The sequence below is a fragment of the Budorcas taxicolor genome, chromosome 7, assembly GCF_023091745.1.
Source record: "Budorcas taxicolor isolate Tak-1 chromosome 7, Takin1.1, whole genome shotgun sequence".
NCBI lineage: Eukaryota > Metazoa > Chordata > Mammalia > Artiodactyla > Bovidae > Budorcas > Budorcas taxicolor.
The window spans coordinates 16,931,438-16,946,737 of NC_068916.1; the positions used below are offsets into that span (position 1 = coordinate 16,931,438).

Genomic DNA, 15,300 nt, shown 5'->3' on the forward strand with positions numbered 1-15,300 from the left:
TGGGGCAGAGGGGGAAGGGGGGCTCTGAGGACCAGACTGAGAGCTGAAGAAGGATGCACATATTTGGGACAAGAAGGGATAGCTCAGCAGAGGGAACAGAAGGTGCAAATGCGGGGAAGCTGGATGGAGTAGGACAGCTTCAACCACGCTTGCAACAGATGGCTCTGCTGTCCTCCCTCTTTGTGTATGTGGAAATCAATCTCAGAAGATGTGAAGCAACTTGCCTAAGGCTCCACTGTCAAAATAACCTGGGGTTCACCCACCTCGCCCCGGGTCTGCTACAGGGAGCAACTTATTGTTCAAAGATGAGCCACTTGCCTAGAGGTCGTGTGGTTGGCCAGTGGTTCTGGAACCCTCTTCCCTTCAACTGGCGACAGCTTGACTGCAAGTCTCTTAGACAGATGCTGCCTAGGTGCTCACAGACTACCTCTGCGTGATGTGGGATTGCCCAGCATTCACGGCTGGCCCTGGCTCCCTGCCCCTGTGAGCTGGGGGGTCACCTTCTGTTCCTCCCTACAAGAGGGAGCCTGGGATTTCTGCACCACCAACACCGTCCTACCTCCCCGCCTTTATCTTCCCAGCTCTAACGCCTATCTCTGCACCCCACTGAACCACAGATTCACCCACCTGCCCTATACGCCAGGGGGGTGGGTTCCTTGGCTTCCCAACTCCGCAGTCGGTCCCATGAATCAAAAATTGGACCAGATCGGCCTGAGAGCTGGGACAGGTCACCGGACCTTGGGGGCACTGGGGGTGGCCTCCGAGCCCTGAGGTGGTGAGTCGGGGGGCCTTCTCCACAACACCCAGCGGTGCACTCAGGCGGGTCCAGGCGCGCATGGTGTGTCGGCAGATACACGGATGGATCAGAGCCGGGCCAGCAAAGAGGACCCGGGAGGGCGCTGGAGAGGACTTGCAGAGAACGGAAGAGAAATGGGGGCCGGACTGAGCGCGCAGCACATGGGGGTAGGTTCAAAGGAAAGAGCTACCACACAGCGAAGAAACCTGTGGCGGGGTTCAGGCTAAACAGCGCCGCGGGGCGGGGCGGGGCGGGGCTGGAGGCGGGGCCAAGGGGCGCGGGGCGGGGTTGCAGGCGGGGTCCCTTATGCGGGGCGGGGGTCTAGGAAGCGGCCTTGTTGCACAGACGGGCCCGAGCGCTGCTAGGACCCCGAGCCTCGAAGGATTCAGCCCGGCCCCGCCCCGGCCCCGCCCCGATCCCGCCCCGCGCTGCCCCCAAAGCCTGCTTCCCGGCCCCCGGCAGAGGCGGTGCCTGGAGCAGAGTCAGGGTGCCTGGTGCCGGCTGCGCGCGTCTCCTCCTCCGCAATTGCGCCAGGCTAGGTGTCCGCCACCCACACCATCGCCGGCCCCTGGTGCTCCCGACCGCCTGCGCCCCCCAGGTAAGTGAGACCCCAGCGCTCCGAACGCGGCCCGGAAAGCCACCCTAGCAGCGAGCTCCGCCCCGCCTCCACGGCCATGGCGTCCGCGGCGGTCCCCAGACACAGCCGCTGTCCCCCATCACCTCATCCCGGACGGCCTCCCGGGGCTTACCGTCTGCTCCCAGGCCCCGGCCGCCTCCCTGAGAGAGCCCCGCTCCCCCGAGGGCCGGGGCGCAGCGAGCGCAGGAGGACGCGGCGGCTGCGTAACGGGCGGGCGGGAGTGGGGACGAGCCTAGCGTGACGGGGGCGGGGGCGGGGGTCTTGGGGAGTCCGGACTGTGTGAACGAGAGGAGCGTGATGCGGGGGTCTGTCGGTCGGTCACCAGAGAATATGGGGATGCAGCCGGGGCCCTAGCCTCAGAGCCCGCAGCCCGGCCGCGTAGACTGTTAGGACCCGCGTAAACAGACACGGATCATGCCAGCTCGTGCACAGTGCGGAGAAGACCACACCTCTAGGAGATGGGCGAGGGTCACGGAGGAATTCTCCGAAAAGGTGTCAGCCGGGCCTGAGAGAACCAGCCAGCGAGGGGTTTTTAGGCCCAGAAAACAGCAAAAGATTATGAGGCAGGGCCCAGATTGGCAGAGAGAGGGCCCAAATTGTCTGCAGAGCGGAAAAGAGGCGAGCGTGGCTCAAGTTCAGTGAGCCGGGTATCCGAGGTGCGAAGACCTTAGCCTCGGGCCACGAAGATAACGAGCAGTGTTTGGATTCCGTTCTCAGGTCTGTGGGGACCACGGAGGCTTAGAACAAAGTGAGTGACCGGGTCCAGCTGTGTCTTAAAAAAATCCAGCAGCTACTCTGCCCCCCAAAAAAGAGATGGGAAGAGGAGATTGTTGGTTTGGACCCGACAGGAAGGGGGAGATGGAAAGTGGGCGGTTTGGGGTTCTTCTTTGGCAGAGAGACTTCACCTGCATTCCCTGCCTGCTCAGAAGTGGGGCAGAAGAAAGGTGCATGGAAGAGATTTCTGGTGTGGGCAGCTGGGAGTGTGGAAGGATGGGGAAACCGAGGGAGAAACAGGTCAGGGGGCGTGAGGCTGTTGTGATTCAGACTGATTTGCAAAACCTGAGATGCCACCTGAGGGGGAACGTCCTGAAGACACCACTGGGAACCCAGGCCAGGTCCAAGGTGACTGAGTGCAAGGGGGCAGCCTGGATCTGTTGTACGGGACCACTTGAAATAGAAATTCTGGAGTGTAGAGGTGTCTTTGAAGCCCCCAGAATCCCCAGCCTCAACTCAGCCCCCTTCCAGGAGCGTGTGTGTGTTCAGTTGTGTCTGACTCTGCCACCCCATGGACCATAGCTCACCAGGCTCCTCTGTTCATGGAATTTTCCAGGCAAGAATACTGGAGTGGGTTGCCATTCCCTTCTCCATGGAATCTTCCCGACCCAGGAATCGAACCCATGTGTCCTGCATTGGCAGGTGGATTCTTTACCACTGAGCCACATGGGAAGCCCCTTCCAGGAGCAGCTGCTATGAGTAAACTTGGCAGGGATGAGTGTTCCCGGAACCTCACTCAGCATACCTGGGTCCCCAAGGCCCCAGCCAGGCTGCAGGGAGGAGGCAATTGGAACCTTCCTTGCCTGGCCTCCCCACTCACCTATTTCCAGCTGGGAGAGAGCCTTGGTCATTGCATTGGCCTTGGGGCCCTAGAGAAAGTTTTCTGGGCTTCAGTTTGCCCATCTATAAAATGGGTCCATAGTACCTGTATCTGGGAATGATGTTCCAATCAAAGGCAGCTTCAGCTAAGAAATAAAAAGGGGTTTGGCTAATCCCAGGGCAGCCTTATGCCTCGGGTGACGGGGAGGGGCTGCAGCCCTGGTAGGAGTTCAGGGCCCAGTGAGTCTCCATTTCTTGCTCTGAGAAATGGGAAGAACTCATAAGTGTGTCCACCTCCAGAACCCACAGGCGTTGGCAGATCAAGTGAGTCAGGCATGTAAAGTGTTTGGTTGGCCCAGCGCCCAGCGCGAAGTGCTCACTGGGCACAGGAACTGCTGTCATGATTGTAGTTGGCCGTGGGGAGCAGGCCAGTCCTCCCACCGCCCCTGGGACTCCCACAGGAAGGTAGGCTCTGGGGGGCACGCTCCTGTCTTATCTGGGCACTGCAGGCTGTCCCCTCTCTGGCTGCTGCAAGCTGCCTCCGAGCTCATCCTGCCAGTTTGAATGCAGTGCTCTCAGGCTGGTGACTTCGCCTGTGGTTCAATTTCTCCACCTGTAAAATTGAGAATAATAGCAGTCATCACCTCAGAGGTGAGCGCAATGCCCATCTGGTAATAATATCCACCTGGTAAAGCAGAGTGGATGCCTTGAGGGGGTGGAGGGGGGAAGAGGGAGGAGCCCAGGGAAGTGACCTGACTCAGCCTCGGGAGGGGTCAGGATCAGGCTTCTTGATGGAGGTGACCATTGGCCTGGTTACTAAAGATTGTTAAGAGTTCATGGGCAGGACTTCCTTGCAGGTCCAGTTGTTAAGAGTCTGCCTGCCAGTGCAGGGGATGTGGGCTCGATCTCTCTTCAGGGAGGAGTCCATGTGCTGTGGGGCAACTAGGCCCATGCATCACAGCAGTGGAGCCTGTACTCTAGATGTGTGGCTACTGACGCCTGCATGCCATAAAGTCCGCAACAAGACGAGCCACTGCGATGAGAAGCCCATGTGCCACAACTAGAGAAAGCCTGTGCACAGAAACAGAGGCCCAGCGCAGCCAAAAATAAGAAAATAAAAATTTTTAATTAAAAAAGTAGAGTTCATGGGCAGAGAGACCAGTGAACAGAGATGTGGAGGGGAGTCACCTTGGGTAAATGGGAGAAGCTGGGGGCAAGGAGCCAGGAAATCAGCATGAGAGAGACTGCGCTGGTCCAGACCATGATGAGGCTGGACCAGGAGGAGGTGTGGCTGAGTGAGAAGTGAGTAGATCCTGGATAGGCTTGAAGTTGGGCTTCCCCAGTGGCTCAGGGGTAAAGAATCCGCCTGCAAAGCAGGAGACACAGGAGATGCGGGTTTGATCCCTGGGTCGGGAAGATACCCTAGAGAAGGGAATGGCAACCCACTCCAGTATCCTTGCTTGGGGAGTCCCCACGGACAGAGACGCCTGGCAGGCTATGGCCCATAGTGTCGAAAAGAGCCGGATGCGACTGAAGCGACGCATGCATGCCTTTGTCAGTGTGATTCCATCACACCAGGTCTCCACCCTGACACAGCAGGAGCACAGCTCTCTCCCCACATCCTCCCAGGCTTCCCAAGTCATATGTGGCTTCAGGGCCCCGTGAGTGTGTCTGGGGACGGGGTCAAGCCCCTGCCAGCCAGCCCCTGGGGATCCCCTTCTACCTTGTGCTGGTCCCCAGTTCCCACCCACCCCGTCTGTCATTGATGCATTCAGTACGTGCTGATGAAGCATGTGTGCTGGGAGGCAGTGGGGGCTAACAGGGAACAAAATGAAGCTTCTTTGCCACCCTCTACCACCACCAGCTCATGGGTGGAGCTGATGTTCTGGGAAGGGGGCAAGAGAAACCTGAAGGAGGAGAAGGAGCCAGCCAGGTGGACATCTGGAGGAAGGGCATTTCAGGCAGAGGGACCAGCATGTGCAAAGATCCTGAGGCAGGACCCAGCCCGGCATGTTAGACATTTAGCAAAGTGGCCCGTGTGGCTGGAACACCATGAGCTAGGGGAGAGTGTCAGATGAAAAGACTGAAGGTCCTTGAGCAAACTCTGGGAGGCACAGGGAAGCCTAGCGTGCTGCAGTCCATGGGGTCGCAGAGTCGGATACAACTGAGCGACTGAACAACAAAGCTTCTCCCCTTCCTTCTGCACATGCTGGGGCCTCTGATGACCTGGGAGGCTTCCTGGAAGGGCTGGAGGGAGTGGAAGGGAGGAACAAGTGGGAGGGCGCTAAAGTAGGCAGAGAAGGGGGCCAGGGAGGAAGAGGAGGAGGACGCAGAGCCCAGAGCTGGGTGTTGGGGCAGCATGTTCACAGAGAGGTGACAGGAGATGGCAGGCAGGGGCCTGCTGAGCCTTGAGGACGAGCAGCAAAAACCCACGCAGGTGTATTTTGAGGGTGGCCCCTCCACCAGCCCACAGTCACTCCCTTTCCAGGTGTAGAAGAAAGGGTTTGGCGTCCCGCCCCAAACCCCCTGTGAACCTGGTCAGGGTTGAGACAGAGGCAAACCGCGAGCTTTGGAGAAAAAAAGCCAGCCTGGACAGATCTGCTGTTGCATTGCAAGACAAATTTTTAACCACTGGCCCACCAGGGAAGTCGCTGAAGACAGGCTTAGGTTTCAGTGAATCCCAGCTCTCCGCTTCCTACCTGTCCCCTCGCCTGTGCCTCAGTTTCCCCAGCTGCAAAATGGAGATGACAGAAACCCCGGGCAGTGGACACCCACCATAGCTTCCTGGGACCCTGACCAGAGAGTGGAAGGAGTTGGGGGCAAATTAGACACTTAGGACTTTCCTGTGTATTCCTAGAATTTTTCAGAAATGTGTGAAGAATGAGGGGAGGGGGCTACTTTACTTCTGGTAGCCCAAGTCTCTCTTAAAGGTAATATGTGTGTGTGTGTGTATATATATATATATATATATTTTTTTTTAAGATGCATTTATTTGATCTAAGAGCCTGGCTTCCCAGGTGGTGCTAGTGGGAAAGAACCCAACTGCCAACGCAGGAGACATAAGTAACTCTGGCTTGATCCCTGGGTCGGGAAGATCCCCTGAAGGAGGACAGGCAACTCACTCCAGTATTCTTGCCTGGAGAATCCCGTGGACAGGATAGCTTGGTAGGCTACAGTCCAGAGGGTCACATAGAGTCAGACACGACTGAAGCGACTTAGCACGCACACACACAAAGAGCCCACAGAGCAAGCCTGAGTTGTGGGTCCTGGGTTTGATGAGGTTGACTCTGAGGTTAAGGATTTTCAGAATCTTTTCCAGGGGTACAGCTATGGACTATAGTTTTCTTGCTTGAGTTGATAAAATCAGGAAGATGCTTGCAATGATGTCTACAAACCAGATAGGCTGCAGATGCTTGGCTGTTTCAACCAGTTTCAACCAGTGACACTATTCAGTCAAGGCTGAGTGAAATTAATCAACTGAAATTTTAAAATTCAATGAAAAGGTCATGCCTTCAGACCTGGGGAAGTCCAAAAAGCACACAAGGCATCTGCATACCAGCCTTGCTCAAACATTACCTAGAAATAGGTAAAAAAAACTAGTGAGAAACCATCACTGTATGGACATCTGCAGCCACAGCTTCCATTCAGAGCAGTCCTTTTTTGTTACCATTTTATTCATTTCTGGCTGTGCTGAGTCTTCGTTGCTGCACAGGCTTTTCTCTAGTTGCAGCGAGCAGAGACTACTCTTGCAGTGCGCAGCCTTCTTATTGAAGTGCCTTCTCTTGATGGGGAAGGTGGGCTCAAGGTCCGTCGGACTTCAGTAGCTGTGGCTCAGGAGCTCTAGAGCACAGGCTCTGCAGCTGTGGTGCACGGGCTTAATTGTTCCGCAGCATGTGGGCTCTTCCTGGACCAGGGATCGAACCTGTGTCTCCTGCACTGGCAGGCGAACTCTTTAGAAGGGCATGGCAACCCACTCCAGTATTCTTGCCTGGAAAATCCCATGGACAGAGGAGCCTGGTGGGCTACAGTCCATGGGGTCGCAAAGAGTCAGACATGACCCAGCGACTTAGCACACACACGCTGCATTACAGCCATGTTTCTGAGATTTGAACAGACCTCAGGAATCGTGGCCATGGACTCCAGGCTGAGAACCGTGGAGTCTCGTGGCTGCAGGAGGTCGGCGGGGTAGAGGGGGCCAGGCCAGAGCCAGATCATATAGACCTTGGTGATCAACCCCAGGCACGGAGAGAAGGTTGACTTCCTGCCCCCAGCAGCCCCAGTCTCCAGTGTCGGGGAGGCCTTTTAGAGTGAGCCTCTTTGGGGCTGCTGTGGGGTGAATGGGGAAGAGGAAGTACTCTCGTTACAGAAACACCCCTGGGTCTTAAAGGGCCCAGGCACAGACTCCCCTGGGGACTCTTCCCTTGGCTTTGGAACCTCCACCCACCTAGAGGGTGAGCCTTCTCACACAAGCCCAGCTTGGCTCCCCGCCCTTACCTGGGAGGGCGGGTAGATAGGCAGTGGGGTGATGACTCCATCACTGAAGGCACTGCTAGTCTGGGGCCACCCGGCAAGAGTGGATCTGCCCAGGCTGGTTTTTTTCTCCGAATTCACAGTTTGCCTCTGTCTCAACCCTTGGTTCCCCTTGGGACCCTGGCAGCGCTGCAGGCCTGTGTTCATGCATGCGTACTCAGTCGTGTTCAACTCTTTGTGACCCTGTGGACTGTAGCCCTCCAGGCTCTTCTGTCCATGGGATTCTCCAGGCAAGAATACTGGAGTGGGTATCCATTTCCTCCTGCAAGGGATCTTCCTGACCCAGGGATCGAACCTGGGTTGCCTGCATTGGCAGGTGGATTCTTTAACACTGAGGTACCTGGGAAGCCCTCCTTTAGGTTACTCGCTTTAATGCTGTTACCAGAAAAGCAGCATTCCGTTTCACTTCTCCTTGCTTCTGTTCCTTGTTATTGAATACTTTAGAAACAACATCTACTAATTGAGAAGGGTTCAATTCAAATACACTGCCAGGGTCCTCTGTCCTTGGGATCCTCCAGACCAGAATACTGGAGTGGGTGACCATTTCCTTCTCCAGGGGGTCTTCCCAACCCAGGGATTGAACCTGAGTCTCCCATATTGCAGGTGGATTTCTTTACTGCCTGAACTACCAAACTACCAGGGAAGCCCATACACCATCTAATTTCTGTAATGTTTTAATCTCTGGGGCGCTTCGCCTGATGCAGGTCATCTGAGGTCCCAAGGACAGCCCACATGACAAGACTATTCACAGGAGAATCACCCTCCTTCTGGGAACATCGAGGCCCAAGGCTCCTGTTGCTGCTGCTGTGTCTTTAAGGCCCAGGTGACAACACTTGCCAGCTTCCGCTTGAATGCTTGAGCCAGGAGGGCTCAGACCTGGGCTGGCAGGCTCCCTAGAGTTCAGTACCTGCCAGGACCAAATGTCATCCTACTTACATTGTGTTTGTTTTGTGGCCACTGTCTGCTTATGATGCTGACACTGGCTCTCTTTTTTCCTTTCCCATTAGAATTTATTACATGATATTGAATACAGTTCCCCGTGCTATATGGTAGGTCCTTGTTGTTTATCTGTATATAGTAGTTTGAATCTGCTAATCTCAAACTCCTCATTGATTCCTCCCCTCACCCTTTTCCCCTTTGGGAACTGTAAATTTGTTTTCTATGTCTGGGAGTCTGTATCGGTTTTGTGAATAAGTTCATTTGTATCCTTGTTTTAGAGTCCACGTGGAGGTGATACATGGTATTTGTCTCTGACTGACTTCATTTCATATGCTATCTAAGGTCCCTCCATGTGACTGCAAATGGCATTATTTCCTTCTCTTTATGGCTGAGTAATATTCCATTGTTGATATGCACCACATCATCATTATCCATTCCTCCACGGATGGACTTTTAGGTTGCCTCCATGTGCTGCTGTGAACCCTGGGGTGTGTGTATCTTTTCAAATTAAAGTTTTCGTGTTTTCTGGGTACATGCCCAGAAGTGGGATTGCTGGATCCTACGGGAGCTCTATGTTTAGTTTTTTAAGGAACCTCCATACTATTCTCCATAGTGGCTGCACCAATTTACATTCCTACCAACAGTGTACAGGGGTTCCATTTTCTCCACACCCTCTCCAATGTGGGCTTTTCTCTTTCAGGGAAGGAAATGTGGATGGAGGGAGGCAGCCTGGGGAAAACCAGAGGCAGGGGATTTCCCTGGTGGTCCAGTGACTAACATTCTGAACTCCCAATGCAGGGGGATCAGGGTTCGATCCCTGGTCAGGGAACTAGATCCCTCCTGTGGCAACTAAGACCTGGTGCAACCAAATAAATAAATAAAAATAAATATTGATAACATTTTTAAAAAGAAAAGCAATACCAGAGGCAGAGAGATCCAAGTGGGGGTAACCACGAGAACTGAGATAAGAGACGGGGTCTTGGTAGTGGGAACTGAGAGGAGAAGGAACTTGCTTGATTGTTACGGGAGAGACAGATGCAACTGCAAGACCTGGAGAGTAGCTGAATGTCTGGGGTGGTAGAGGGCGGGAGTGATGAGGAAGGGTCTGAGATGACTCTCAGATTCTTGTCCCCAAAGACTGGGTACATGGTGGGATGTTGGCCAAGAAGCACACTTGCGGTGGAGGATGACTTGAGTGAGATATATCTGGGCAAAGCATAGCCAGGCACTGTTGGGTTGACCATTTTGGCGTTACAAGAGAAACCTGGAAACTGCAGGAATCTGGAAAACCAAAGCACAGGCTCACAGATAGTGGGGGTGAGATTTCCCAGGGAGAAAGGCTGGTGTGAGAGGGTTCAGGACTGGGCTCATTTAGGGTCAAAGGAAAAGAAAAACGGCTTGGATTAGATTAGCCAGGATGCCGTGGTTCTTGGAAGGAGAGACAGACAAAGGGGGCAGATAGAACACTAGGAAGAATGTATGCTTTTGAATTGTGATGCTGGAGAAGACTCTTGAGAGGCCCTTGAACAGCAAGGAGATCAAACCAGTTAATCCTAAAGGAAATCAGTCCAGAATATTCATTGGAAGGACTGAAGCTGAAGCTCCAATACTTTGGCCACCTGATGCAAAGAGCCAACTCATTGGAAAAGCCCCTGATGCTGGGAAGAATTGAGGGGAGCGGGAGAAAGGGACGACAGAGGATAAGATGGGTGGATAGCATCACTGACTCAATGGCCATGAATTTGAGCGAACTCCAGGAGACAGTGGAGGACAGAGAAGCCTGGCGTGCTGCAGTCCATGGGGCCTCAGAGGGCCAGACATGGCTTAACAACTGAACAACAAGAACACACACCACTAGGAGGTCAGGAATCCACAGACAGAACTGACCACTGGGGTTGGCGTGGGCCAGGGGGTAGTCACTGAAGACCCAGGCAAAGCCCAGAGTAGATGGGATGAAGTGTAGGCATAAAGGCAGCAGGTCCTGTTTTCCAAGAATGCAGGGGCTGATGTTCTGTGAGCCCATGTCCATCAAGAACACGAGGTGGTACGGAGCTGAGCTCACATGCAGCCTGGTCAGTTACCAGCTATGTGGCCCTGGATAGATAAGACAGTTCATCCGTGACAGGAGAACAGTAACTGCCTTTTTTTAGGATGGCACATTTTATGTTAGGTGAATTGTGCAATTAAAAAAAAAATTAAGTCACCTTGAAATACACTTCTTGTAAAAATCGGTGACTCACAAAATAAGTGGACCAGCTTCCCCCAACTCCCACCTTCCTGATAGAATACCTCTCCGGAGTGTGGACGATATCCTTTAGAGCACTCCAGTTGCATGTGCTGGATCTTTTGATGTTGTCCCAAGGTCACTGAGACTGTATATTTTTTTAAATTGTGGTAAAATACATGCAAGCTAAACATTTTACCATTTTAACCATTTAACCATTTTTTAAAATTTAAATTTATTTAATGGTTAAAATTACATTTTAACCATTTTTTAAATTTTAAATTTATTTATTTTAATTGGTAGCATTAAGTACATTCACAATATTGTGCAGCCACCACTGTCCATTTCTAGATACACATTTTTATTCAATCTTTAGTTTTTTCTTTTCTCTTCTGTTCAGTATTTGTTATTATCAGTCTCCAAGTTAGTTAGCTATCTTTTCTACCATCTCCAATTTGCTATCAAGCCTACAGTGGGAGAAAAAAAAAAAAAAAACACCAAAAAACTTCTTTTGGCTTTTTTTCTGGATAAATAATGCTTTCTTTTTCTTCTTGTACAATGTATATTGTATTTATTTTTTAAGGTATAGTTGATGTACAGGATTATATGTTTCCTTATTATATGAATCACAGTATAGTGATTCACAGTTTATAAAGGTTGTATTCTATTTGTTGTTATCATAAAATATTTACTGTGTTCCCTGTGCTGTGCAGTGGGTCCTTGGAGCTTACTTATTTTATATATAGTAGCTTGTACCTCTTAATTTCCTACCCTTATCTGCCCCTCCCCCTTCTCTCTTCCTTCCAGTAACCACTAGTTTGTGGGTCTGTTTCTTTTGTGCTCGATTCACTAGCTCATTTTATTGTTTAGATTTCACATATGAGTGATATCGTGCAGTATCTGTCTTTCTCTGTCTGACTTATTTCACTGAGCATAATACCGTCCAAGTCCATCCGTGTTGTTGCAAATTGCAAAATTTCACTCTTTTTATGGGTGAGTCCACAGTCAATTTTTCTATTTCAAATATTGTATTTTTCAGTTTTAGAATCTCCATTTGGTGCATTTTTTTTTTTTATAATTTTTGCTTCCCTGCTGAGGTTTTGCTGTTGTTCATTCATTAGGAGGTACTTTTCCTTCACATCCGTGCATATATTCATAATAGCCACTTCAAAGTCCTTATCTGCTCGTCCCAACATCTGGGTCATCTCAAGGTCAGTCCTCAGTAATTTCCTTCTTTCTTGAGCATAGGCCATGTGTTCCTGTTTCTTCACATGTCAAGTAATTTTGGATTGTGTCCGGGACATTATGGAAGATAACTGGTAGACACTGGATTCTGTTGTGTTCCTCTGAAGAACATTGATTCTTCCCCCACATCCCTTTTTAAAATTTTCACAGGCAATTAAACTGTCTGAACTCAAGTTCCAAAGTCTCTTTCCCCTGGGGTGGGAGGAGGGTGATACCTTTCTTTTCTTTAGCTTTACCCAGGCTGGTTGGAGTCTGCCCTGCACATGGTTCAGGGGTTGGCAAGAGGCTTGCACAGCAGCTTTGGATAGGATTTGGACCTGATTTGTTGTTGTTGTTTGGCTTTTCCTTTCCTGTGTGTTCTGCCCCACTGTTGAACTGTTATGGTCCCTTTGGATTCTGTCTTATCATTTTTTCAATCCAGTTTCTATTTCCAGTGAAAAATGGGGAACTCACCCCATGCCATTCCCTTAGTACAGGTGGAGACTCCCCTCCAACTTCTGCCTATTTGGGGTCACTCTCTAGAGCTGTACTGCCCAGTAGAATTTTCTGCAATGATGGAAATGTTCCATACCTACACTGCCCAGTATGGTAGCCACAAGCCACATGTGGCTATTAAGCGTAGAAATGCTCATAATACAACTGAGGAACTGAATTTTAGATTATAATTTTAATTAATTGGAAGTTAACTGAGCACATGTGGCTAACGGATACCATATAGGATGTGGTAATACCAAAGCTTCAAAGTATAACAGTTTTTTAGCCTATAGTCCAGAGTTTATCATTATTATCTCTGAGAGGGCTGGTCTGATGCAGCTAACTCCACTGTTATAAATACCAAGGACAGAACTCTTCTGGTGGTTTTCCATGACATGAATTACATGTTAGTCCATTACTGTATTTTGCTTTCATTTTTTTCAACTCAGTGATCCTACCAAGTCCATGAGCACAGCTCTTCCTCCTCTCTTCATCCCAATTTGATAATTTTCTTAATTAAAAATTATTTTAATTGTGGTAAACTACATATAGCAAAAAAAATTATCATCTGGACCATTTTATACAATATTCACATTGTCGTGTAACCCATCTCCATGACTTTTTTATTTTCCAAACAGAAACTGTTCCCATTGAACACTTAACTCCCCATCCAGCTACTCTAGCGCCTGGCACCCATCATTCTACTTCCTGTCTCTACAAATCTGACTCCTGTAACTAAGGACCCCCTATAAGTGGAATCAGATAATATCTGTCTTTCTGAGATTGGCTTATTTCACTGGGCATCATTCCCTCCAGGTTGGTCTGTACCATATCTTCCTCCTCCTTTTAAATGCTTATGTACTATTTAGTGGAATCCTGAATTTCTGATGGAATTTCTTATCCCCAGCATTGGACATCCAGGTTGCTTCCAGTTCTCACTGGAAGGGAGAGAGGGAGGAACTCCAAGGGACACAAGAAAATTTGGGGAGTGATGGATATGTGTGTGTGCTCTTTGCTATCCCATGGACTGTAGCCCACCAGGCTCCTCTGGCTATGAAAATTTCCAGGCAAGCGTACTAGAATGGGTTGCCATTTCCTCCTCCAGGGGATCTTCCCAACCCAGGGATCGGGCCCACAGCTTCTGCATTGACAGGCAGATTTTTTCCCACTAAGCCACCTGGGAAGCCTATAGTCATGGATATCTTGATCCAGGTGATGAGTTCCATCAGTCAGTATATATATATGTCAAATGCACTGAATCACACACTTTAAACATGCATAGTTTTTGCATGTCACTCAATAAAGTCATGTTTTTGGTTTTTTTAAGAAAAAAATTTGGCTGCATCACATAGCATGTGGGATCTTAGTTCCCCGACCAGGGATCAAACCCATGCTGTCTGCAATGGAAGCACAGAGTCTGGACCTCCAAGGAAGTCCCAGAGTTGTGTGTTCTTGTTTTTAACTAATTGCCCGAGCAGGAGACATAGGAGATGCAGGTTCGATCCCTGGGTCAGGAAGATCCCCTGGAAAAGGAAACGGCAATCTGCTCCAGCATTCTTGCCTGGGAAATCCCGTGGACAGAGGCACCTGTCCAGAGCCCAGAGGAGGGCTACAGTCTGTGGGGTCACAAAGACTCAGACACGACTCAGCACACACTCAGCAAGCACTCCCCTTACGAGCCCATCAGTTTGCTTGATCTCTCTGAGTCCTGTGCAGGTAACAATCAGATCCTGCTGCCCCACCCCCCTTGCCTCTGGGGCTGGATCTGCTCACTTGCCCACTAAAACTTCCAGAGACCTGATCTCTCTTCCCTCTGTCCTTCTTGAAACTACCCTAACCAACTCCCAACACACCCCTACACTGGGTGATGCTGGGGACCCCACAGGTCTCTTCCTGGTCTAACCCTCACACTCTGGTGGGAAGGCTCAGCTCTCTAGGCTCTGTGGGGCCAGCTAGGGCTGAACAGAGGCTTTGAAGAAAGGCCCTGGTGGGGTGGGTGGGACTAGGGAGGGAGCTCTGCTTCCTTAGGGTGGGAAGAATAGAGAGGCCTCTTAAGTAGGGAATTTAATCTGACCCAGGTCTTAAAAACTAGTACAAATGAGCCCAGTGAAGCAGATGCCTAGTGAAGGGGTGTGGGCACTTCAGGAAAAAGGCACCACCTGTGTAAAGACTTTGCCGCCACTGGGTGGTGCCCTTGGGGGCTCTACTGCTGCTGCTACTGCTAAGATGGAGGAGCTTGGGGGCTCTAGCACCTGGGATATTCCAGGGGCTGTAGGAGGGAGGGAACAGATTCCAGGAGGGTGGATGGATGTCCCACAGTCAGCCCTCAGGCACCTGCAGACCCACTCTCAAAGCACTCACTCACCGGTGGTAGCTTTATTAGCGGGAGGAGGCCGTGGTAGGGGGTTGCGTTGCCAAGGGGTGATTCTGAGAAGGTGCAGCCAGGGAACCTGGAGAAGCAGGCTGAGGTGATGAGGGATGGCCAATGGGCTGGGGATTCCAGGGGACATGGGCTAAGACTCTGTTTCCAATGCAAGAGACCAGGGTTCCATACCTGGTCCAGGAAAATCCCATGTGCCCCGGGGCAACTAAGCCCATGTGCTGCAACTACTGAAGCCTGCACACTGCAACAGAGACTCAGCACGGCCAAAAGTAGGTAAAGAAATAAATAATCGTAAGCATTAAAAAAAGAAAGAAAGAAAACAGTTCAAGTGGGATGACAGGACTGAAGCAACAAAATTGGTTGAGGAGATGGAATAATATGATGGCTTCTTTGGTAGTGATCTGAGAAGAATTCTCCAAGGAGGTAACAGTGAACCAAGATGTGAATGATGAGATAGAGATAGACCGGGGTTGCCTGGG

At 50.9% G+C, this 15,300-nt stretch overlaps 1 protein-coding gene across 2 annotated transcripts in view; it reads left to right on the plus strand.

The window, feature by feature from the left end:
• The first annotated feature begins 1,290 nt into the window (after window positions 1-1,290).
• CERS4 (ceramide synthase 4) overlaps window positions 1,291-15,300 on the plus strand; it is a 33,505-nt gene continuing 19,495 nt past the window's right edge. For both annotated transcript variants that reach the window (XM_052643937.1, XM_052643938.1), the window contains exon 1: window positions 1,291-1,394. The gene's annotated coding sequence lies outside the window, so the exon portion shown is untranslated. The remainder of the gene's footprint in view (window positions 1,395-15,300) is intronic.